The 25,018-nt window shown below is 42.5% G+C and overlaps 1 protein-coding gene and 2 long non-coding RNA genes across 3 annotated transcripts in view; 1 reads left to right on the forward strand and 2 right to left on the reverse strand.

Moving 5' to 3' along the window:
- LOC121270762 (annexin A4-like) overlaps positions 1–4,619 on the reverse strand; it is a 75,466-nt gene extending 70,847 nt beyond the window's left edge. Inside the window, exon 1 of the mRNA XM_041176173.1 lies at positions 4,480–4,619. The gene's annotated coding sequence lies outside the window, so the exon portion shown is untranslated. The remainder of the gene's footprint in view (positions 1–4,479) is intronic.
- LOC121270763 lies at positions 4,548–15,410 on the forward strand. Its single transcript, XR_005941611.1, has 3 exons — positions 4,548–4,669; positions 13,361–13,441; positions 15,360–15,410. It is a non-coding gene; the product is annotated as an uncharacterized LOC121270763 (long non-coding RNA).
- On the reverse strand, positions 13,854–23,817 carry LOC121270764. The gene is made up of 2 exons (XR_005941612.1): positions 23,620–23,817; positions 13,854–13,953 (listed from the first exon to the last, which is right to left on the reverse strand). It is a non-coding gene; the product is annotated as an uncharacterized LOC121270764 (long non-coding RNA).
- Positions 23,818–25,018: the final 1,201 nt, after the last annotated feature.

Consider the following 25,018-nt stretch of genomic DNA (forward strand, 5'->3'; position numbering starts at 1 on the left):
GAAGGAAATAGATTTCTAGATTCTAAAGGCTTTAAGGGATATGGAGAGAAAGCGTGAGTATGGCATTGAGATAGAGGATCAGCCATGATCATAGTGAATGGTGGAGCAGGCTCAAAGGGCTGAATGACCTACTCCTGCTCCTAGTTTCAATGTTTTTTTTACCTTCTTATGCATTAACAAATCTAAACACAGGAAGAAGTTTATGATTTTGTTACTCTTCTGGACCCAAAACACCACCACTTAAAGCACAAATCACAATGCCATTAAACGTGTCATTTAACTTAACTCACTTCTAATGATATTTTAAACACAAATAAAGATCACTCCTTCTCCTGATGGAGTTTGACTGCAGGTCCCTCCACTGAGGTGGCTTCGCAGACAGGTTTCATTTTATTTAATTACAAATCAAAATGTGAATTATGAGGCTCACTTTCAAACATTTTAAATGCAAATATGATTTTGCATTTTTACGAGATCTGAAACAGCCTTTCCCCTTCTCCAATTTTTAAAATAATGAATTAAAGTGTTCAAAGAGAATGGAAAATTAAACAACTTTTTTAATGCCCCTATGATAGTGTTCAGAGATTAATCTTTAATTTCAAGGGACTCAAGGACTATCCTAGTGGGTTGGTGATCCTCAGGTATCATAATAAACTTAGACTGGGTGGTGACGAAATCTAATTAGTAGCTCCGGGAATTATTCCAGTTAATACATGTGCTATAAAGGTCAGGCCCCAGTTTCGAACCCTACATCAATAATGGCAACTTTCTGTATGGGGATCAACCGTATCTCTGCAAGTGGTAGGCTTCAGGAGAAATGCAGAAAGCAATGGGAAAGTAAACAGCTAGCAAGTGATTTGAGAATACACATTACAAGATGCATGACACAGAATGCTTGGAAATACATCTGGAGCCTTTTCTGAACAGCCAATTTTCATATCTTTTGATGCTGACACTACAATCAAGAGTTGGCAGGATTCCCAGTGACATTGCTGGAACCTATAATTTGCATTTTAAATTAATATTTACATTCAACCTTCACTTACTTAAAAGACTGCCATAATCAGAGTACTAAAAAAGGAGCAATGGTAAAAGATACAACTAAATGCTCATGCTGACCATAATTTAAAACAGGAGTTGTTACATCAGACCACTAAAGGGATTAGAACTCATGCCCATTATGCAATCTCTATGTGGTAAGGAACGTACTAAAGCTTGGGACAGCTGCTGCAAAGGCAAGGTTGCCAACCCTCCAGGATTGGCCTGGAGTCTCCAGGAATTGAAGATCAATCTCTAGGGCACTGCTGTGTGTGACCCTGGAGAAAAAAAAATCATCGGCCCATTCAAAAAGATGTTTCTTTAAAATTTTCTTTGAACATTTCTCTTGGCAAGACATAAAAATATCGAAAATGGGAAAAAAAGGCTGTTTGGCAGACAGTCAAGCATCATCCAATTGGGTAATGAGTCTTTTTGCTTTCCAGTTGGTGTAGGAAAGCCATACGTCACAAGGATGGATGTGTTGACAGATGGCTGGTTGGAACGTGTGGGCAAGTCGTGTGATGAAACATATAATTACAATTGGCAGCCCTATACAAAGCTCAATGGGGAAGGCCACTGCCTAAAACCTCCTGCCGTAGTATATTGAGGGGCAGGAAACCATGTAAAACCCCTCAGGCTTTATGCACCAGAGAATGTTTGGCATGAAATGTAAATGTACATTATAAATATAAACTGTACTTGGTTATATTGTGAGGCACCTGATGTACCGCTGTATATTGATAGAAACCGATCTGTATTGCACTTTACATAATATCAAATTTGAACTGTTATGTAGTGGACTTTTATAAATTTTAATTTTTTTTGGGGGGGTGGGGGGAACCTCTACCTTTTTGGCTATGTAACCAGGCATCAAACTACCAATCTTCTTCCCCTCCTAACACATCAACCTACAATGAGAATGGCACTATAGGCATTAGGAAGCCTTTGGTACATTACACAAGTGGCTGTACTATTACAAAGTGATTGTTGACAGATTGATCAACTATACAGAGGAGTCATACTTAAAGCAGACTCTGTCCTTATCCAAATATCTATACTTCCCAGCAGGACATGAATCAAAAAGCAGGAAACGTGACTGAATCCCACCCCCCCCACCCCCTCCTCCCCCCCCAGCCCCCCACCCCCCCCACCCCAGCCACCCCCCCACCCCCCAGCCCCCCGCCCCCCCAACGATGTTGAGGTCAAAGATTGGTAACGTTCCTATTCTCACTTTAGCAGAGATCAGGAAATTCCAGATTGGAAATTTCACCTGGAGTCTATAGAGCTCATCTGCTCCCTGAAAGATGGGAATGAGTGGGTGGGGAAGAGAGCCAACCAAACCAGCAACATTCAATCCATAGAGTCTGGAGTTTAAAAAAGGCCCTCGTAACTTCGCAAGAGACATGCCTGTTTAACAAAGCGAGGCTGCTGTGTTTCTTCAGAAACTCAGGACAATAACAGAGCCATTCCAGTTCATATAGTTTTGTTCAACCTATAAGTGCAGACAAAAATTAAAATCGAAAGGGAAAATCTGATCCCATGTAGAAACACTAACAGTTTGTGCTATGGCTCATGAGCCTGAGAGAAGGGAATTATCAATCATAGCCATATTGAGATACTGAGCTGCTCACAGAGTCTAGTGTCCATAATTTGTAGGGAACTACAAAATAAATTTTACCAAACTGTTCCTCATGAGGTTTGAACTCCCACGCACGCTGCTACAGAACTTCACACCAGTGCTCTATGTAAATAATAGCTTCTAAGAAGGAAGATCTCTAATGGATTAGCTCAGCTGTGCATTTTATGAGGGAGCCAAACTTTTAAACCCAACACTGAAACTGACACTTTTCAAAACTCATTTTATAAAATGCTGAATTGCCTACCTGGCAAGTGGTTCTTGATTCATTAACTTAATGACTGCAGCTTGGCTTTGAACTAGTTCATACCTGCTCTGAACAGAGGCGAGGGCAAGCTGCACTAGTCCCAACCAGTCTTTTGAACAGATTGTGTGAAACAACCTACTTCAAACCTTTAAAGGTCAAACCCAAGACTTATTGAAAGCATTAAAAAATATTACAAACCACCCCTTGAAATATAATATCTCATGTGAAGACAGAGGTCATCATAGAATGGCAACAGCATATGAGGAGCTTATTCAGCCCATCCAACCTGTGTCAGCATACTGCAAGAGCCATTTAGCTAGTCCCGCTCCCTGATCCTTTTCCCGTAACCTTCCAGATTTTTCCCGTTCTGGTCCTATTCAATTCCCTTTTGAAAGCCATTACTGAATCTGCCTCCAACATCCCTTCGGGCTGCGCATCCCAGGTGGTAAACACCTGCTACATAAGAGTTTTCCTCATGTCATCTTAGATTTAACGTAACTGGCGAAAGAACCAGTGTCATCTAGTCTTGAGCCTTCTGCCAATGGCAACAGTTTCTCCCTCTCTAGACTCCTCGTGATTTTGAACACATATAACAAATCTCCTCTTGATCTTCCCTTCTCCAAGGGGTCCAGCCGCAATCTATCCACCCAACTCTGTCCGTTATCCCTGCAACCTTTCTTTTCTGCACCCTCTCCAAAGGCCTCACACATCCTTCCTAAAGTATAGTGCCTAGAATTGGACACTTGAGGTCGGTCTAGTGTTTTATGAAAGGTTCATAATCTCCCATGTGAGATGGAGATGATAATTCAAGGAAGGACATAACTTTTTGATGACCCGCAGGGTGCCTGAGCTACCCAGTACGCAGCACACACACCCTCCCCAGCCCTCCCTCTCTCGCCCTTCTATCTAAAACCCACTGGCCACTTCTCATCCGTCCAGCAGGCCTTGTACCAGTTCTCAAGATGGGCCAGACTGCGGCCAGATGATAAAAGCTCAGCGATTTTCACAGCAGGCAAACTCGCGTGCAATGGATTATTCAGGCACAGGACAGGACTTTCAACCACGCTGTCACTTGTCTGTCCAGAAGTCCAGAATTCAGTGAAAGACAATCCCCCACACAGGAGAAAAGTGCAGCGATTCTGCATTTGAAGAAAACCCTTGACATAAACAATGCGCACACAAAACAAGAAAAAACAGTAAGGAGCGATCTGGCAAGTTGCCCGTCCTCTGCTCCTTGTGAGTTTCATAGAGATAAAAACAAAAAAACTGCGGATGCAGTTTTTTCCAGGTAATTCTGTTTTTGCCTTGTGAGTTTCATGTTTGTTTCAATCCCTGGGATATTTTGTAACCAATGGCCCAGGCCAGCAGAGATCCACCCCCACCCCACCCAATGCCACCGCAGTGGAAACACAATCTACAAGAGCTTGTGCGGTTCCGCTAAATCGTTTGCAGGCAGAGGGAGAACTGAATCCGAGCTCAGCGCAATTTAATCAAGGCGCCAGCGATACGCTGCTTCTAAAGAAGATCAGACCGTGATCCCAAGAACATTTTCACCTACCTGCAAAATGTCCCGCCAAACGTCTCTTGTCCTGAAATAAATGTGAGCAATCTCCTTCCTCCTTCTACTTAATCCGCCCTGTTTTTCTCTCCTCTCTCAAGGTGGGCGTGGATCTGTTCAGCTGACCTTCCTGCTCAGCTACAGCCCGCCCTCCGTAACGTCAAAGCGAAGGAAGTTTACATGGGATCTGGTCAGTTGTAGTTTTGATATTTATTACTCTGTAAAGTGGCGCAAGGACGTTCAGCGATCTTGTTTTGAAAGTCCAAGATAATTGAGTCATCTTAGAGAAATTGTGTAATTATAGAGGGAAAAAAATGACAAAACTCTCGACAGCAATACTGCTTTTGCCTTGAGGCCGCCTCCGTGCTTTGAAACTTCGATGTAAAAGTTGATGCATTATGTACGCTACACCTTGTTACCTTCTGCTGCTGCCCAGGGTAATACATTCATAATATCCTTCATAGGCGGGAAAAGGAAAGACAGGATTTCTCGGAGCGCCTTACAGCCAATTTAGTACCTTTTTAAAGTGTAACCAGTGTTGTAATGTCGGAAACGGGGCAGTCAATTTGCTCACAGCAAGCTCCCACAAACAGCAATGTGATAACCACAAGATTATTTTTGATGCTGATTGAGGGATAAATCTTGTCCAGGACAGAACACCCCTGCTTATCTTCGAAAAGGGGGAGTGGAACGGGCGCTGGTTGCTCGGTTTACTATCTCATCTGGAAGACAGCACCTCCAATAGTGCAGTACTGCACAAGTTACATAAGGGCATAGTTTAAGTGAGTGAGCAAAATTGTGGCAGTTGGAGTTTGAGATGGGAAACCGAGAGGTCGTCTGCTTTGGATCCAAGAAGGACAAATTGGAATATCATCTAAATAGCAAGAAGCTAGAATCTATGGAGGGGACAGAGGGATTTGGGTCTCCAGATCCATGACTCACTAGAACCTGGTATATTGGTTCAAAATATAATCAAAAATGAAAGTAGGGAGCAATTAATTGCCCTTCCAGTCATGGGTGGATGTTCAAATTCAAGTTTCAGGAACGCTTAAATTCAGGCATATGTGAAAACTGATCCCAATAAAAAAAAGGGTTTATGTGCATCCTGGGCTTTCGGAGTATAGGGACATGTCATTTTCACACCTTAATCCAATGATCAAGCTAAATTATGTTTCAAAGGCTGCCAGCGGACTTTCCTCACCACCAGCAGAATATTCCCTCACTTATCCAGAGGGATCAGTTCCCTTACCATTGGACTCCTTCAGAGGCACACTCTGGTTGCAGAATGCACTGCAACTCACTGAGCTCGCTTTGATAATTTTGGCCAGCCTTGCAGTCTCTACCACAAGGACAATAACAGCAGGAAGATCATGGGAACATTATTAGATTCAAGTTTCCCTTTAAGTAGCACATCATCCTGAATTGGACACATACCACCAGTTCTTCCTTGTTGCTGGGTCAAAAATGCCCTCCATACTGCCACTGGGGCAGCACCAATAGCAGAAGGACTGCAGCAGTTAAGAAAGTCTGCCATCATCATCACAGGACAACTAGAGATAGAGAATAAACATGCTTTTGCAAGTTTTACACTTCAGACATTAAAAAGTTAAAAAAAAAGGATGTCAGTTGTTACTTCTGATCTACTCTTGCAAATTCATAAGTACCTACCATCTGCAGGTTGTAAATGACCGCTGCATATTTACAGCAATGAGATGGTGTGTCAGTAAAAGGACAGGTCATGTTAAACACAAATTCATCCTTAGCGGTTGAACTTAATATTTTGTGTTACAACACACTCACCATAATCAAGCAGTGCAGCATCTGATTTAGACTGAGCAATGATACTTTTCTTTTGAGGAAAGGAAATAGTCGGGACAGGAGAAGAATATGCTTCTTCCAACTTTTGAATCTGATTTTAAATTAGTCCAGACTTTTAGGAGGAAAGAGTTTTCTCACAGCATCCAGTCTGTAAAGTTTTCTGAGTGAGATTCATTTAGGCAGTAACCACCTTATTCCTATTGGGTGCATTGAACCAGCATAAAACTGTCAATTGACACTAAATTAAAAAAGTTAATCCAGAGAGCTATAAGCATGATCCATGCGCAAAATAGAACACATAGTACAAATTCACAAAATGTACAGTACAAATTCACAAAAGTCATCACGCTTAGTCTTCATAAGGAATTTTTTATTCTTGATCCACTTTTATATTCAGTCTAACATCCCCTCCCTTCCCATGGCACCTTCTCATGCAAGTGCAGGTCTTGCAGTACCTGCCCTTTTACCTCCTTCCTTCTCACTGTCCAGGCAAAACAGTGATTTACTTGTAAAGGAGGTATTTCTTTCAATTTAATATATTCACTGTTCATGATGCAAGATCCTCTACAATGGGGAGACCAAGTGTAGGTTGGATGATCATTTTGCTGAACACCTCTGTTGAATCCACAAGTGTGACCATGAGATTCTGCTCATTTTTACTCTCACCTCACTCCCACTCTGACCTCTCTGTCCTTGGCCTGCTACACTGTTTCAATAAAGCTTAACATAAGCTGGAGGAATGGCACCCCACCTTTAGGCTTTTTACAGCCTTCCAGGCTCAACAATGAATTCAACAATTTCAGATCATAACGACTGCCCTCACTGGTAATGATTCTGCTGTTCGTTAAATTACTCGTGCCTTCCCCCCTTCCTTTCCTCTCTCTCCACTTTCTTTGTCTCTCTATTTACTTAAAACATGTTACAATTTCCAGCTCTGATGAAAGGTTACAGACCTGAAAAATTAACTCTGTATCTCTCTCCAAAGATGCTGCCTGAGAAATTGCAGCATTTTCTGTTTAACCCTGTATATTTATTATATTAATGGCTGGAACAGGGATCAATTTTGCAAGAGACTGAATAATGTAAAAGTAACCTTACTCATGTATCCTTCATTTTCTTCTTGAAGGAGTGGTCTTATTGTTAGTAAAATAATTAGTTTTAGAAATTGCCTCCATGGGTTTGAGTTGCTTACATTAACTTCAAAGAGTTATACATGTCACAACATGGGATTTGGCTGCACTGAAAGTAATACTAATTTAAAAAAAATACCTTATTCATCCACGAGGAATTACTTTATTGTTCACATTATTTGTTCTGTGGAAGCAACAAAAAAATACAATATACAAAGGGTGGAGATCTATTGCTACTGTTACTCTGTATAATCCATTTCAATGCAAAAGTGACTGTTTAATTCCAGAACAATATCTTGATTTGACTTCAGAACAGAGCAGTATAGGGCTCGTTGAGAGAGAAAGTCCCATTATGATTTATAACTTCTGGTGTCAAACTAAGTTTAAGATGTGCTTAACAAGAACTGTGAACCCTCTGGATACTTTATAGTTTATCCAGTTTTTGTAATATTTTTAGAGTGTGGCTGTCCTAACTGTGCTGCCTAATGACAGAGCTCAGTCTATGTTGAAGTGAGATGCTTTCTGCAGAGGGGCAAGAATTCAATTGGGGCCATGCAGTACAAGTTATGCAGTCTGATGTCTCAAGTACAGACACAGCCATAGAAAGATGTGCTCATGGGTCTTGTGAATGAGAAGCTTTGTAGAGAGTTGACTTGTGGCATCACTGAAAGGCACATAGACTATAACAGTTTCCAACACTCATTCCAAAAATATCACCTATAAATAACCCCAGTGTTCAACAAATCCAGAGCAAGGAGTTAAAAAGAGTGAAACTAAGTTAAGCTCTTACAACTGCAACTAAAAATAGGCCCATATTCTGCTAGGGAGGAATTCCTTCTCACTCCCACCCTTATTCCAAATTTACCTCTTCTAAAGTAAAAGAACATAACAGTATATTATATCGTTTGGTATATGGGCTGCTTCTTAAATATTATCTGTCAAGAAAATTACAAATAGGAATGAGACCTGATCATAAGTCAATAAACAACTGCCTCTAGTTTAATCATTTACCTGTGAACTTTTTCCATCATCAGTTTTCTATTTACATTTTTGTAGCACACAATGGGCCTTTGTCATTGTCTTGTAAACCAATGTATCTATTTGCTTCACAGCCAGGCTAATTTTAATTTATTACTACAACATAATGATAACAATCACGGGTGAACATCCATTCTCCTGGATACAATTTGCTTAAACCAGTGTTTAACAAAAATGTTGAGTTCTGGTCCCTACTTTCCCTCAAACTCTCCATTTAAATATCTCCGGGTTAAACACAAGGGAGCTTCTCACTGAAGTGAATTTCCCATAACAGACAAAAAATATCCATAATTTGAATTTTTTTGGGATTAGTCTTCAGCTTCATGCATGTAATGGTATAAAAACATAACAAATAAGAACAGGAGCAGCCTGATGGAGGGGTCAGTTGCGCTGTTGGCTGGACAGTTAGTGTGTGACTCAGATTAATGCCAACAGCATGGGATTTGATCCATGTTCCAGCTGAGGTAGACTTGGGCCTGCCTCCTTCCCCTGACTGTAGTAAAAAAAAATCACAGCAATTTTGCTGTGGTTTGGCAACTAATCGCTGAGGACCTGCCTTCATGGAGAGAACCAAAGAAGTAGCCGATGTGGGACTCGAAACGTTAACTGTGTTCCTCTCCGCAGATGCTGTCAGATCTGCTGAGTTTTTCCAGGCATTTTTATTTTTGTTTTGGATTTCCAGCATCTGCAGTTTTTTGCTTTTATTTATATAAGTAGCTGATGCAGCCCTTCCACCCTGTTCTGCCATTCAGTTAAATTAAGTCTTAACTCCATCTACCTAACTTGGCTCTGGAATAAAAGGTTGAGGGCGTTCCTTGGAGGAAATAGAGAAAACAATTCCTGCTGGTCAATGACTGGCAGTCACTGGGAGATAGTGGCATAATGGTAATATCATTGGGCTAGTAATCCAGAGACCCAGGCTAATGTTCTGAAGACACAGGTTCAAATCCCACCAAAGGGACTGTAAATAACATGGAATTGACAATCCTTCTCAGTAATGATGACTATGAAACCATTGTTGGTTGTTGTAAAAAACCATCTGCTTTGCTAATGTCTTTAAGAGAAGGGAATCTGCTATCCTTACATGGTCTTGACTACATGTGACTCCAGACCCACAGCAATGTGGCTGACTCTTAATTGCTCTCTGAAGTGGTGTGGCAAGCCACTCAGTTCAAGGGCAATTAGGGATGGGCAACAAATGTTGGCCTTGCCAGTGACACCCCACATCCTGTGAAAAAATAATTTGCAAATGATCTAGAGGGAAGATGAGGATAATTTTTTTCACTTAGGGAGTTCTTGGGATCTGGAGTGTTTTACCTGAAAAGGTGATGGAAGCTGATTGCATAAATAATTCCAAAAAAGAGTTGGACAGATGTGTGAGGATGAGGAACAAACAATGTTACGGGACTGAGGGGTAAACCTGATTGCTCTCTCAAAGAGCAGGCACTGGCATGATGGGCTGAATGGCCTCCTTTTGTGCTGTAATTGTCTATGAATCCTTAATACCCTTGCTTGAAAAGAACAGGGGAGAAGACTGGAGGAACCAGAGAATAGGATTATTTAATGTCAGGATTGGAAGTTAAAAACTATGGATTAGAGGAGGGCAACATGATAACTCAGTCTCTAAGAGGCTGCGATGAATCCGGATTTAAACAAAGTGATGCCATAAGACCTATTCAGCAATAGTGCATGTCACAAGGAGTGCTGGAATCTATTACTTGCATTGGATATTATTGTAAAGAAAATGATGCACATATCATATTGCCAAACAATTGAAACTTTTTTTCACAAAAATACTGCTCCTTCAAAACTTTTCAGATTTCTTTCCGCATGACAAAGCAACCACACCCTCAGTTATTTATGGAAATCATTTTGCAATGAGTGTCGGAAAGTATTGCCAATCCATGTATATTCAGTGACACCACCTCATATTCCCTGTTGATCTTTCACTCATAAGCACCAGGGGTGCATCATCCTGACTGTTGTGTGTGTATTGTTAGTGCTATTTCAGTGTTATCATGGCAGTAAAATCTGTGAAGTCATTGCCTATCACTTATAACCTCGCACCAATTTTACAATGTTATGAGATACTCTGACTTCCTGCCTATGACATAGATCCATACAATGAAATGTCACAGACACATGAAAGATAATTGTCAATGGCAATGGAAGGAGAAATCAAAAGGAAGAATTTGCATTTATATAGTGCCTTTCCTGATCTCAGGATGTCCCAATATGCTTTACAGCCAATGAAGTTTCTAAAGCGTAGCCACTGTTGTAATGTAGGGCATATGGCAACCATAAAAGGGGTCTCTTTCTCTAATCTACTGTTGCTCCACTGCCTCTTGCTGTCCATGTTCACATTTTTGTAAATCTCTCTGACAGGTCAATGGCGAACACAAAGATTCACCAACACCATGGTGAAGTGTCTGGCTGAATGATCAGATATTGCTAACACCTTATCCACTGGTGCCTGAGTGAAATAATTTCCTATCTCATATATTAATTAATGTTTGTCTGCCTGCAATGCAGGATGAATCCCAATACATGATAGGAATACTGGAAAATGCTGCATTAACTGAAATATTATCAGTGATGTGTCAAATTCCAGGAATTTTCAGAACTTACTGTAAAATAAATTTAGAGGATGTAACTAGTAGAGTTGATGGGGGGAGCTAGAGGATATGGTTTATTTGGACTTTCAGAAGGCTTTCAATAAAGTCCCACATAAGAGATTGGCGTGTAAAATTAAAGTGCATAGGATTGGGGATAGTGTATTGAGATGGATAGAAAACTGGTTGGCAGACAGGAAACAAAGAGTAGGAATAAACGGGTCTTTTTCCGAATGGCAGGCAGTGACTAGTGGGGTACCGCAGGGATCGGTGCTGGAACCCAGTTATTCACAATATATATTAATGATTTAGATGAGAGAATTAAATATAATATCTCCAAATTTACAGATGACACAAAGCTGGGTGGGAGGGTGAGCTGTGAGGAGGATGCAGAGATGCTTCAGTGTGATTTGGGCAAGCTGAGTGAGTGGGCAAATGCATGGCAGATGCAGTATAATGTGGATAAATGTGAGGTTATCCATTTTGGTAGCAGAAACAGGAAGGCAGATTATTATCTGAATGGCTATAAATTGAGAGAGGGGAATGTGCAACAAGACCTGGGTGTCCTTGTACACCAGTCACTGAAGGTAAGCATGCAGGTGCAGCAGGCGGTAAAGAAGGCAAATGGTATGTTGGCCTTCATAGCCAGAGGATTCGAGTACAGGAACAGGGATGTCTTGCTGCAATTATACAGGACCTTGGTGAGACCACACCTGGAATATTGTGTGCAGTTTTGGTTTCCTTATCTGAGGAAGGATATTTTTGCTATAGAGGGAGTGCAGCGAAGGTTTACCAGACTGATTCCTGGGATGGCGGGACTGACATATGAGGAGAGATTGAGTCGATTAGGATTATATTCGCTGGAGTTCAGAAGAATGAGGGGGGATCTCATAGAAACCTATAAAATTCCAAAACGGACTAGACAGGGTAGATGCAGGAAGGATGTTCCCGATGGTGGGGGAGTCCAGAACCAGGGGTCACAGTCTGAGGATATGGGGTAGACCATTTAGAACTGAGATGAGGAGAAATTTCTTCACCCAGAGAGTGGTGAGCCTGTGGAATTCGTTACCACAGAAAGTAGTTGAGACCAAAATATTGTATGTTTTCAAGAAGGAGTTAGATATAGCTCTTGGGGTGAAAGGGATCAAAGGATATGGGGAGAAAGCGGGAGCAGACTATTGAGTTGGATGATCAGTCATGATCATAATGAATGGCGGAGCAGGCTTGAAGGGCTGAATGGCCTACTCCTGCTCCTAGTTTCTATGTTTCTATATATTTATTTTTTAACTTGAAGTCTTCTCAATCCATGATGATCTCCACTCTATGAGAAGGATGATCCAACTGATTCTGTTCCCAAATGAGAATTTCCATGGATACAACCCTCAACCTGTCAACATAGGCTCTTTACTAATGAAGTAGTATGCTTCAGACCTTCATAAACACACCTCTAATTCATAGAGCTCAACTTGTAAACCTTTCCTTCAACAGGATTTCAACATGATTGAATCACCACTCAAATGCCCCAAAAATAAACACTGTCAAAGCTTTTTCCATTTGCCAATTTGATATGTACTGAACTGTATTGAAATGAGTCATCACAATGGAATGACTTACACTGTTCTTCCTCCCCAGGCTTGAACACAGAGGCTGTTTGCTGGGCCAGGAGTGGCTTGGGCTATGTTAAAGCATGAGGCCTACTAACCACAACACTCCCTGCAGGAGCCAGAGTTTGAATCCAGGACACTGATAGCCCACACTTTATAGCATTCCCCAGAGCTCCGAGTATCAATGGCTGTATTTATGCCGCCTTGGCTCAAGAGGAGAAGAGTGCAGAGGCAACTTTTCCCTGTATTGTCAAATGCACCTTCCTGTCATATCAGTTAAGGATAAATATATCAGGGGAGGCAATGGTATAGTGGTATTGTCACTGAACTAGTAATCTAGTTAAACCCAGGGTAATGTGCTGGGGATCTGTGTTCAAATCCTGCCCCAGCTGATGGTGGGATTTGAGTTCAATAAAAAACTGGAATTAACAGTCTGATGACCCATGAAACCATTGTTGTAAAAACCCACCTGGTTCACTAATGTCCTTTAGGAAAGGAAATCTGTCACCCTTACCTGGCCTACCTGTGACTCCAGACCCAGAACAATGTGAATGACTCTGAAATGCTCTCAGAACAAGGGCAATAAATGCTGGCCTAGCTAATGATGCCTGTATCCCCTGAATGATTAAAAAAAATCTATATATAAACAATGTGCATGATAATTTTTCCTTCCCACCAGGAGCGATGAATGAGGTGAGCTGAACAGAAGAAAATAAGGAAAACATTAAAGGAATTGCACTTCGACCTTTCAAAATTCCAGGTGCATGATTCTCTAGTTGTTCGCTCTGAATCCCAAGCCACTGTAACTCATTTCATCTCCTTTGATTTCACTCATGAGGTTACCTGACAGCCCAGGTGGGATAACAGTCTTCGACTGTGGCATTTCAGGCTGGAAATAGAGATTAGAAACTTGCATCATATAAGTTCAGACCCACTTATACAGTAGCAGTGGAACTGAGATTTTTGATCAAATTTGCCCAGTCCCAGTCAGTCCAATTTATCTGAAGGGGCACACAAGAACACAAGAAATAGGAGCAGAAGTGGACTATATGACCTGTCGAGCTTGCTCTGCCATTCAACACAATCATGACTGACCTTGGGCTTCAACTCCACTTTCCCACCCACTCCCCATACCTCTTGATTCTCTGAGAAACCAAAAATCCGTCTATTCCAACCTTAAACGTATCCAACGATGGAGCATCCACAACTCTCTGGGGTGGAGAATTCCAAAGATTCACAACTGAGTGTGTGGGAAGGTCTGAAACAGAAGGCCTGGCAAAAGATAATGATATTTACTTTTAAACTAATTGAAGCATGTTTTTACATCTGCCCTGATAGTGGAGTTGTACTCCACAGTATATGGAATCAAGCAATAGCAATGCCTTCCTCACATCACTCCATTCTGCAGTTAAATTGGAACTTCACTCTGGAACTGCGCTGATGCTCAGTGTAACTGAATTCTGAAGGAACCTTCTGTTACTGGCTTTCCATTCTGTCTTATTACCTTTACCCTGCTTTCTGAAGTTATACACCCTTTCTTACCCTGACTACTTAAAAAAAACTTTACACTGCAAGAAAAATCTGGAATCATCCATAGTGTTCGGAATCACTTACAATCTGATCAAGTCCCTCCTATTAAGGGGAACAGATAGGATAGAGGAAGAGAAACTACTTGCGCTGGCTGTGGCATCTAGGACTAGTGAGAATAGTCTAACAATTCGAGGTGTGAAACTCTGAAATACTTCTTGATGCAGAGGGTGGCAGAAGACGGGACCTCTCTTCGAAAAATGACGATTGATGCTAGGACTTTGCTATCTGCTTCCTTCATCCCAACTCCAGGTTTCCAGTCCCCAAAAGTTGGCTATTATGAATAAATGCAATAAATTGATAAACAAATATTTGTGAGGCATAAATTTACCCTTGTTCAGTAGTTCTCATATAAAGGTCACATATGGTGTTCTTTTATCAACAAGTGCACAATGTAATTAAACTGAGTAAGATTATCATTTGTCAGTCCACAGAGATTTTATTTAAACTGATTAAAAGAATATACATTAAAGAGATCATTTAGATAGCGCTGAAGCTTTGTAATCAATGTTAAGTTATGGGAACATGTAAGTAAAAATATATGGCCCTGAACTCAAGATAAACACCCGCATTTATATTGTTGGTGTTTTATTGTCCCACCATATTAATTTTTTTTAATCATTGATGTTTTAAACCCCTGCTGGTGTGGTTTAATCTTCTGCTGCATCTTCCTTTCTCTGTGCTGCAGAAATACTGCTAGCTATTGCCTCTTGTACACCATTAACCCCACATTTATTCTCCAGCGAATTTCCAAGCTTGCTTTTCCTTAGAGATCAGAGACTCCAAAGAGCACATTGTAGAATTTAAAGTGTTGATTTTTGGATTAGATACCTGCTGTGCCTAGTCAGATGTTCCATTCAACTGTGTATAGTGAACCTGTTCTTGGTGGCCAATGACTTCAGGATGTGGAATTTGCATCATTTTCCATTCATACTAAAATTCCACTTCCATGTCAATATATAAGAAATGGAACTGATATTTTGGAGCACTCAACTGTAGCAATATTTGTGTCTTCACCCTCTCACTATATTTAGAATGTAATTATTTCTCTTTCAGTAGCTTTTACTAACAGCATTTTATTCATTCTTTAGATCTGGGCATCGCTGGCAATGTCAACATTTATTGCCCATCCCTAATTGCCCACAAGAAGGTGGTGGTGAGCTGCCTTCTTGAACCGCTGCAGTCCATGTGGTTTAGCTGCACCCACAGCGCTGTTAGGGAGGGAGTTCCAGGATTTTGACCCAGTGACAGCGAAGGAATGACGATATATTTCCAAGTCAGGATGGTGAGTGGCTTGGAGGGGAACTTCCAGGTGGTGCGGTTCCCATGCTTTTGCTGCCCTTGGGTGGAATCTTCTGCCCATCGGGCAGGCCAGTCGGAAGCGGGCATAGGTGGGCATGGAGCTGATTGCCACCCACGATTGGCTGCGCGCTGCCATTTTCCATGGTTGGGCCAATTAATGCCCGCCCAGAGTGATGAGTGCCTCGTAGCGTACCTGTGCGGGCGGGGGGAGGAGGGAGAGTCGGGGACTGTGCTCTTTTGTGTATACGCGTGAAAGAGCAAAGCTCTGTGCCTCAGGGAGATTAAGATCAAATTTAAAGTTTTAAATAAAGAAAGTTAAATATCATTTACACATGTCCCCTCATGTGACAGTGTCACATGAGCTGGGACAAATGAAATGCTTGAAAAATTTTTATTTATTCAATAAAACCTTCATGAAACCTCTTCCCGCCCTTTCAGAATTTTGAAGATCTCTGTCAGGTTATCCCATAGCCTTCTCTTTCTGGACACATCATCAACCAATAGTAAGGGGAGGTGGTGGCATAGTCTAGAGGCCAAGGGGACATGAGTTCAAATCCCACTGTGGCAGCTGGTGGAATATGAATTCAGTTAATAAATTTGGAATATAAAGCTGGTCTTGGTACTGGTGAACATAAAACTATCATCAATTGTCATAAAAACCCACCTAGTTCACTAATGTCCTTTAGGGAAGGAAATCTGCCACCCTTACCTGGTCTGGCCCACATGTGACTCCAGACCCATAGCAATGTGGCTGACCCTTAACTGCCCTCTGAAATGACCTAGCAAACCACTCAGTTCAAGGGCAATTAGAGATGGACAACAAATGCTGCCCTTGCCAGGGAAGCCCACATCCCATCAAACAATAAAAAAGGAAAAATATGCAGCATCAGTGCCTCCCAATATTTGCTTCCCCAGAAACTTTTTAAAAAGCAGTAGCTTTTCTCAAACCCATCAGAAGTCTGTTCCAGAGGCCAGCAAGTTTCTGAGGAAAGAATTGTCTATTATCATCTAATCTGACTTGTCATGAATAGCTGTTACAGATGTCCTCACATCCGACTGCCACTATTCATTTTAGTCATCTTATCCAAATTCAATTGTTCGATCATTTTCAAAACCTCAAATCATTTTCCAGTTCCATGTTTTCTAAAGTGAATAATCTTGAGTCTTTGAACTCACTGTTATAACTGAGAGATATGAGTGGTAGCTTCTTGATGGCTCTATTCAAAGTGTGCTGTCCTGGTGTGAAAGCTGCTTTCCAGGATTTTGTGTAAGCGTATAGTCAGTGCTGCTATTTCATGTGCCAGAATCCAAATATTTCTGCAGGTCTCATCGACATAATTCTCTAGATCTTGTTATCATCTGGTTTGCATGACAACAAATGTTTGGTATTTCAACTCAAAACCAAACAGCAAGCTGCCAATTCCAGTTTGTACAACACATGACTCGCTTTTCAAATAACCAGTTAAAAAGATCTCAAGCTGCAACTAATTTAATAATATTTCACATTTCACAGGGTCTTGATGTGGCCTTTCAATAACTTCCTCCTGCTGCAGCTGAAGAAACGAGATGACGCAGGAACGAGTTTATGCCATCAGATCTTTTTCATCCAGCCAAGCAGGCAGATGGGACCTCAGTTTAACATTTCATCTGAAAGATGGCACCTCCAACAGTACAGCGCTCCTTTGGCACTTCACTGAAGTGTCAGCCTTGAGTTTTCTGCTGAAGCTCTGGAATGGGTCTTGAACATGGAATCTTGCAACTCAGAGGCAAGCATGCTGTCTCACTGAACAGCAGTTGGCACTCCAGATTTTCATATTCCCGTTATTAACCCTTATATCCATATTTCTAATAGGATCAGTGGAGGAGTACATTTATTCTTCTCGAGGTCTCTCTGCCTGACTGCAGGTCTGACCCACAGTGCCACAACCTCCACCGTGGGTAGGGCAAGGAAGCAGGTCCTGAATCCACCCTAACCGGAACAGGAATTGTATTTGATGCTGTTGGCACCTATCTGAGCCATACCAGTCATCTAACCACTGAGCCAACTGGCACCCCCCCCCCATCCCCCACCTGACCCCCACCACCACCCCCCCCCAACCAAACCCCCCAAGGGGCCTGAGTTTCTGTGGCAACATACACTCTTACGTTGCATGTTGTAGTCTGGAGCTTTGGATAGTGATGGTAGAGGCTCCAGTTTCTTAAGAGTATATTTACAGCATGACAATTATACAAATCCAGCTTCTGTTGTAAGGCAGGTATAGGAACTTGTAATGGAATAAAATATGAGATGATGTGCATGCAGATGTAAGATTTGTTATAAATATTATTGCATGCAATATATTTTATGCAAGCATGAATTTTTCTTGTGGATTCAGGGGAATTTTCCCGAATACTCATAGGATTCCCAGGAGCATCAGTATTGATGAACTGTGCTTGGTAGGGAACATTTCAGCAACTGATTAGTACATAGGTTATATTTAGATTGCACTCAGTGGTGTCTGATATCACAGGGCAGTGCCTCATTTCAGGCAGAGGCTCGTTTGAGGTCAAGAATTTGTTGGCTCACTTTCCACACTGACTGACATTATGGCTTGTTCACAAAGTGAGGAAATGAAAGGGGCAAAAATATTTCAGAGGCACTTCAACTTGTCAAATAGTAACTTTATTTTGTGCTATCTAACTATATTTCAACATCTGAAACAAACAGTGCAAGGTCGCAAAGGTGCCAGTGATTAGAAAAATATCAAGTACAATGTACATGTCACTTTCTTTTGGTGTAAAGGAAAACTGAGAACCTGAGAACTGAGGCCAAAAGAGGTCCAAAGGCCAGAAATTTAGTTTATTTAATGATAACTTTTCTGCATGTGCAGACTATCACCTGACTGACAGCTGTGAAGTGCTTAGGGACATTTTACAATGTTAATGGTGCCATATAAATACAAGTTGCCACGAGGAAGCTGCCACAAATGTGTAGAAGGACCCTGCATTCTTTCTCCGAAATAACTCATCACCAAGCTGAAGCAGAAAAGTAGCATAAAAATGCCCGATCTAAACCATGATAGTGTGCTACTGTGAAACATACTTGTGGAGCATTGGAAAGGGCATAGCAACAGGAGTAGGTCATTCAGCCCTTTGAGCTTTTTCCACCATTTAATTCGATGAAGGAGGCTGATTTACCCAACCTTGCTCCATATCTTTTAATATCCTACCTAAGAAAAATCTGTCTCAGTTTTTAATTTTTCAATTGACCCCCATCCTCAACAGCATTTTGGCAGAGAGACTTCCACTAGCCTTTGTGTGAAGAAGTGCTTCCTGACATCAGCCCTAAATAACCTGGCTCTCATTTTAAAGTTATGCCTTTTGTTCCTGACCACTCAAACTAGTTTCTCTCTATTTACCTTATCAAATTGTTTAGTCACCTTAAACACCTCAAGTAGATCGCCACCACCTGATTTTCTATATGAGGGAATACAAGTGCAGACATTGCATTCTGCCATTATAATGTAACCCTATCAGCCCAAGTATCATTATGGTGAATCTGTACTGCATCCGCTCCAAGGGCAGTTTATGCTTCCGGTGGTGCAGTGCTCAGAACTGAACGTCCAGACAAGATCCAACCAGAATCTTATACAACTGCTGTATCTTGTACTTCAGACCCCTCAAGGTAAAAGCTAACATCCTATCAGTCTTTCAAAGAGTCAGCACAGACATGAAGGGTCATGAGATCCTCTGATTCTGGGACATTTGATAAGTTGAGATGAATGAATGTGGAAGGAGGTTCATGAGACACATAAATACTGCACATAGACCATTGGGCAGAATGGTCTGCTCCTGTGCTGTAAATATGAAGTGAAAGCTTTTTGCCCATGAGAAAATGTTGTTTGCTTTCCTAACAGCACAGATGTTTCCTCGGATGCAGTTTTCTGTTAACCATTCAGTGCAGTGAGAATGCAGGCAGTGTATGTAAATGACAGAAGAATCCTAGAATCTATCTGGAATAGACATGTGTCCACAAATAGAACTTACATTTGCTGGGTGTGCAGAGTTTCTATTTCTGGTAAAGTGAAGTACCCTGTCCCTTTAAGAGAATGCAAGTGTACTGATCATGTGACAGCACTGACGAATCACTGTACAATTGGGAACTGTAAGTCTAGTTCTGGAGGTTTCTGAGTGAGCATGTATGATCTGGTGCTCTGCCCATGTCTCAATAAACCATCACTGTTTATTCTTACATCTATTATTGATTGCAAGCAGCAATTGATGAGAACATAGGAAGGAGTGCAGTTAGAAATCAGTTGGCCAACGAACTCATTTACCCAAGATATAAAACTACCCCTGGTTGCTTTAAGGCCACACCTCAATGTTTTCACCTGTTTGTATCTCGAGGTATCACTGTTTACACTCTATAATAAAGGTAATTGAGAATTAGCTTGATCCCAAATTGCTGTTACCATGCTCTTTGGCTGTTAGGGAGTACAGATGTAAGACAATGACCAGAATTTTCGGCTCGGTGAGCAGGCCCCACACCCACTCGCCGAGGCGTAAAATGATGTGGGCTGATGTTGGACATGTGTCCCGACCTCACTGAGCGTCATTTAGATTTTCAGTTCAGTGGGCACCCAGCCAAGTCCACTGCACGCCCGCCGAACTGTCAAGGGCCTATTAAGGCCTGTTAAAAACTAATTAGATGAATAAACTGAGCTGCCCATCCAACCTTAAGGTTTGCGGGGGGGGGGTGGGGGGGGCGCAGGCGAAGAGCTCAGGCGGCCTTTGTATTTTTCATGGAACCTCATCCACAGGTGGGATGAGGTTTCACGAAGTGCTTAAAATTGAATAAAAATGTTATAGAAAATTCATTGACATGTCCCAGCTCAAGTGACACTGTCACGTGAGGGGACATGCCTTAAAATTTTTAAATTCTTTATTTAGATGTTTAAAACTTAAACTAATCTGTGTCTCAGGGAGATTCCCGTGCTCTTTTGCAGGCATGTGTGAAAGAGCACAGGCCCTGACTCAGGCAACCCCCACCCCACCCCCACCCCACCCGCACAGGGAGTGCTCAGCGCTTCTGGGCGAGCATCACGCTGGGTGGGCCTTAGCTGGCCCGCCCACGTAAAATGGTGGCACGGACCCGATCGGGGGTGCCGATTAGGTTCGTGCCCACTCCCACCTGTCCCTCACAACCCCCCCCCCCCCACGGATGGGGGGATAATTACCCCTCATGGCACCCCAAGAGCAGGCATATTCTGTTATTCACCTCTGTACAACATTGCTTTAGCTGGGAGCTGACACAGGATTAAATGCTTGCCCATTTACTCAATGGTGCTATAAGGCTTTTTCTGTCTTCTCCCTCCATCCTATTCGGCCTCACTTCCCTCTACGCTATACCTCTTCCCTCCAAAACTCCCCTCCCTCCCCCTAAACACTGCCTCCTCCCCTCCTGACAGTGGTGCAGACTGCAACCTCTAGTGGCTTGGTGAGACCTAAGGAAACAGTGCAGAAATGTGTGATGCCATGATGCATTGAAGAAGCAGTTTGCATTCATTTACAATCACTCCTTGTCATATTGCCATCATGTCCCAAAGCACAGCATTTACAATCAATGCCTCCCAAGTGCAATTGCTGCTGTTACGATCCCAGCTGGTGTTAAAACAGGATAAGTCTGAGACACAGTGAAACCTGGCTTGGTAGGTCCTGACTTTTCTTTTTTTTTTAGAATCCATAGAGGGCAGTTACTGAACACATTCACAGGAGTCTGCTAGTGTGCCTTTAACACAAAGAATAAAACATTTATTAAACAATTTAAATTGCAAACTTCAGATGGTTCCAACTGTCTTACAGCAATAGTTACCCAGATAAAGTTAGAAGAATTAAAACTACTTCTAGGTTCAGGGTAACTGACCCACTCCCACCTGCCACATGACTTCCTTCAAATGCCTATGGACACCCCCAACCTCCCCACAACCCCCCCCAGGTTACCCCCTGACCCCCAATAGGAACCCCCAATATCACCTTGACTACCCTTCCCCTAATGACGCGACCTGACACCTGTCCCTTGTGGCCCGAGCCAACCACCACTGACCTGACACCCGACCCCCTCGGTCCGGCCCAATCCAACCCTTCCCCCATTCCTCCCAGGCCCAACTCGACCTGACCACCCCGACCCTAACCCCACACCCCTGGCCCGCCAAAACTCTCAGGGTCCCCCCACATACCTCCGCCCCCACCTCAGGAGCAGCCAGACCCCCCCAGCCTCCAATCCTATCCATTTACCTAATACACTTCCCTTCTTCCTGGCCTGTCAAAGTGGCTGCACTTTTAAACTCTTAAAAATAGTTAGTGCGTAAAAAGTGGGGTTTGGCTTATTTATTTCAACTCTCCTGTACTCAACAGTGGCCCATGGGAACCCACTGGCTGCAGTGGTCTTGCCCAGCCTGAGTTGGGCGAGGTAGGAGCAGCTTTGTTTTAAGGTAAGAAACTAGGAGCAGAGTGGAAATCCGACTCAGTTGCCATTCCACCAGAAGTTACGGGCCACGATTATAATGTGCATTGTGTTAACATTGATTTAGATGTTCAAGTTGACAGTATGTTACACATAAACCTTTAGCATCTTTAATCCAGAAGAAAAGTCCCGAGCCATATTACAGAGGGGTAATCAGTAATAGATATAATAGACATGGTGTCCACAATGGTGTCCAAATTGAAGAGGTACATTTTAAGAGGAGTCTTAAAGCAGGAGATGGCAATGTAGAAGCAGTGAGGTTGTAGGAAGGTGATTGCAGGATATGGGGCAGAGGTAGCTGAAGGCATGGCTGCCCACTGTGTGGTGGACAGAGGGGATGCACAAGCCTGAGTCAGAGGAGGCCTGGGCAGTGGGTGGTGGGTGGAGAGAGGGGATAGACCTTGAACAAAGTATGGAGTAACTGAGGGGCAAGGCTGTGGTGGCTTTTAAACGCAAGGATGGAAATTTTTGATTTGAGGAGATACTGTAGGCCAGCAGGGATGGCTTATGGATGAATGAGACTCGATATGGGAGAGGGGACTATGCAGTTGATGGAGGTGGGAGCCCAGCAAGAAGAGCACTGTAAATAGTCTTGTCCATAGGTGACAAAGTCATGGGTAAGGGTTTCAGCCACAGGTTGGCTAAATTTGGCGTGGGCAATGATATGGAGATGGAAGCAAACGGTCTTTGTTATGGAGAGGCTATGGAGTCAGATGTGCAGCTTGGCGTTGATGTTGGGATTGCAGACATTCTGGTTCAACCTTAGACAAGGGTAGAGGGAGGGAATCAAGGACAAGATTACAGAATTTTTAGTGGGGACCATGGCAGGTAGGGGTGGGTCAGTGTTATAGTTACTCAGAATCTAGAAGTAGTTTTAATTCTTCTAACTTTATCTGGGTAACTATTGCTGTAAGACAGCTGGAACCATCTGAAGTTTGCAATTTAAATTGCTTTATTGGATGATTCCTGCTGCAGGGCAATTGCCTGTTGGAAGTTTGAACTTCCTGTGCAATCCTTATCTGGGAACTTCTGTTGGGGTGTTCCCCCGATGCTCTGCCCTGGAGCTTGGAAGTTAGGGCCTATATGTGATTGGAATCACAACAGATGCAAGACTAAAATCAATTGCAGAAAAACTGACAGCTGCTGCAGAAAGGTAACTTGTTGACACTGAATATTTTGCATATGTGGGTAAAACTGTACTTGTATTGAAAAGTGAAAGTTACATGATGGTCATTTATCAGATAAGCAAATGTTTCATATTTCATGGGCAAAATGTTTCTCTGGTCTGGGGGGAGGGGAGGATGTGCAGGAACAGGCGGCTCTCTGATCGACGCCATTTTACATGGATGAGCCAATTAAGGTGCACAAAAGAGCGCACAGATCTCCCTGAGGCTAAGTGCTGCCTCAGGGAGATCATCTCCGATTTGAAACTTTAAATAAAGGTGAGAGAAAAATTTTGCTGCCATGTCCCCTCATGGGACTTTGTCACATGAGTTGGGACATGTCCATAACTTTGATTTTGAAATATTCTGAGATTTTTTACTCACTTATGAAACCTCACCCTGCCCGTGGATGAGGTTTGATGCTTTCTCTAAAGCCCGCCAGAGCTCCCGGCCTGTCCGCCGACCTTAAGGTTAAATGGTCAGGTCCATTAATGGTTTCAATTTGTTTTGAATGGCCTTAATAGGCTGTTGACAGGTCAGCAGGCACTCGGCCGACTCGAAAATCTAAATGATGTGGGGTGAAGTCGGGACACACGCCCAACCTCACCCTGCGTCATTTTATGCATCAGCGAGCAGGCCCCACCCCCCCGCTCGCTAAACAGAAGATTCTGCCCATGATGTTTCAAACAGTGTCAAAGGGCTACAGCATCCTCTAGTGGTCATTGCAGGCAATAACCTGAAATCTGACAACTTCACCAGAAAGACAGTCACCACTTCCTAACATTTATGCTTAGCTTGACAGGACACGTAACTTGTTTAGAAATATTTTACCAAGTGACCTCAGGTCACAGAAAACACAATGCAGTAGATACCCAGTAGCTTATTTTGTGCAAAGCAGTGTCAATGTTGCAAATCCACAATACAGATATATCAAAAAGATACACAAAAAACTTCATAAAAGATATTTGTTTCCAATTGATTACCTTAGCTTGCTGCTGACTTATGGGAGTTCGAGCATGGATTGGGTGAATTTGAATCGAAACTTGGATCAATAGTGAAGGATTCAGAGCATCATTGTTTAGGTCAGTGAAGCCAAACTGGTTTTGGAAAAAAAGACTTGCATTTGTACTGCACCTTGCATAGAGACTGGGTGTCTCAAAGCACTTTTAGCCAACAAAGTATCTTTAAAGTGTAATTACTGTTGTAATGTAGGAAACATGATAGCCAATTTGTGCACGGCAAGCTCTCACAAATAGTGATGTGATAATGATCAGATAACCTGTTTTTAGTGATGTTGGTGGAGGGATGAATATTGGCCAGGACACCAGAGAGAGCTCCCCTGCTCTTCTTCAGAATAGCGCCATGAGATCTGATACATCCATCCAAGCAGGCAGATGGGGCCTTTGTTTAACATTTCAACTGAAGGACCGCACCTCTGACACTGCAGCACTCCCTCACTACTGCACTGGAGTGTCATTGTCAATTTTTATACTCAGCACCAGAACCTTCATTAGTTTCACATGGGTAGCAGCTTTACTTGTGCATCTGGAAACATAGAGTGCTGCACTGACTTCAACTTGCCAGTGTGTGACATCTGAGACAGAAATATTTGGAGTCAGAAGGTGACTCAAACCTGAATCCTAGCCAAAACAGAATTACCTGGAAAAACTCAGCAGGTCTGGCAGCATCGGCGGAGAAGAAAAGAGTTGACGTTTCGAGTCCTCATGACCCTTCGAAAGAACTTGAGTGAATCCAAGAAAGGGGTGAAATATAAGCTGGTTTA

The sequence above is a fragment of the Carcharodon carcharias genome, chromosome 28 (assembly GCF_017639515.1).
Source record: "Carcharodon carcharias isolate sCarCar2 chromosome 28, sCarCar2.pri, whole genome shotgun sequence".
Lineage (NCBI taxonomy): Eukaryota > Metazoa > Chordata > Chondrichthyes > Lamniformes > Lamnidae > Carcharodon > Carcharodon carcharias.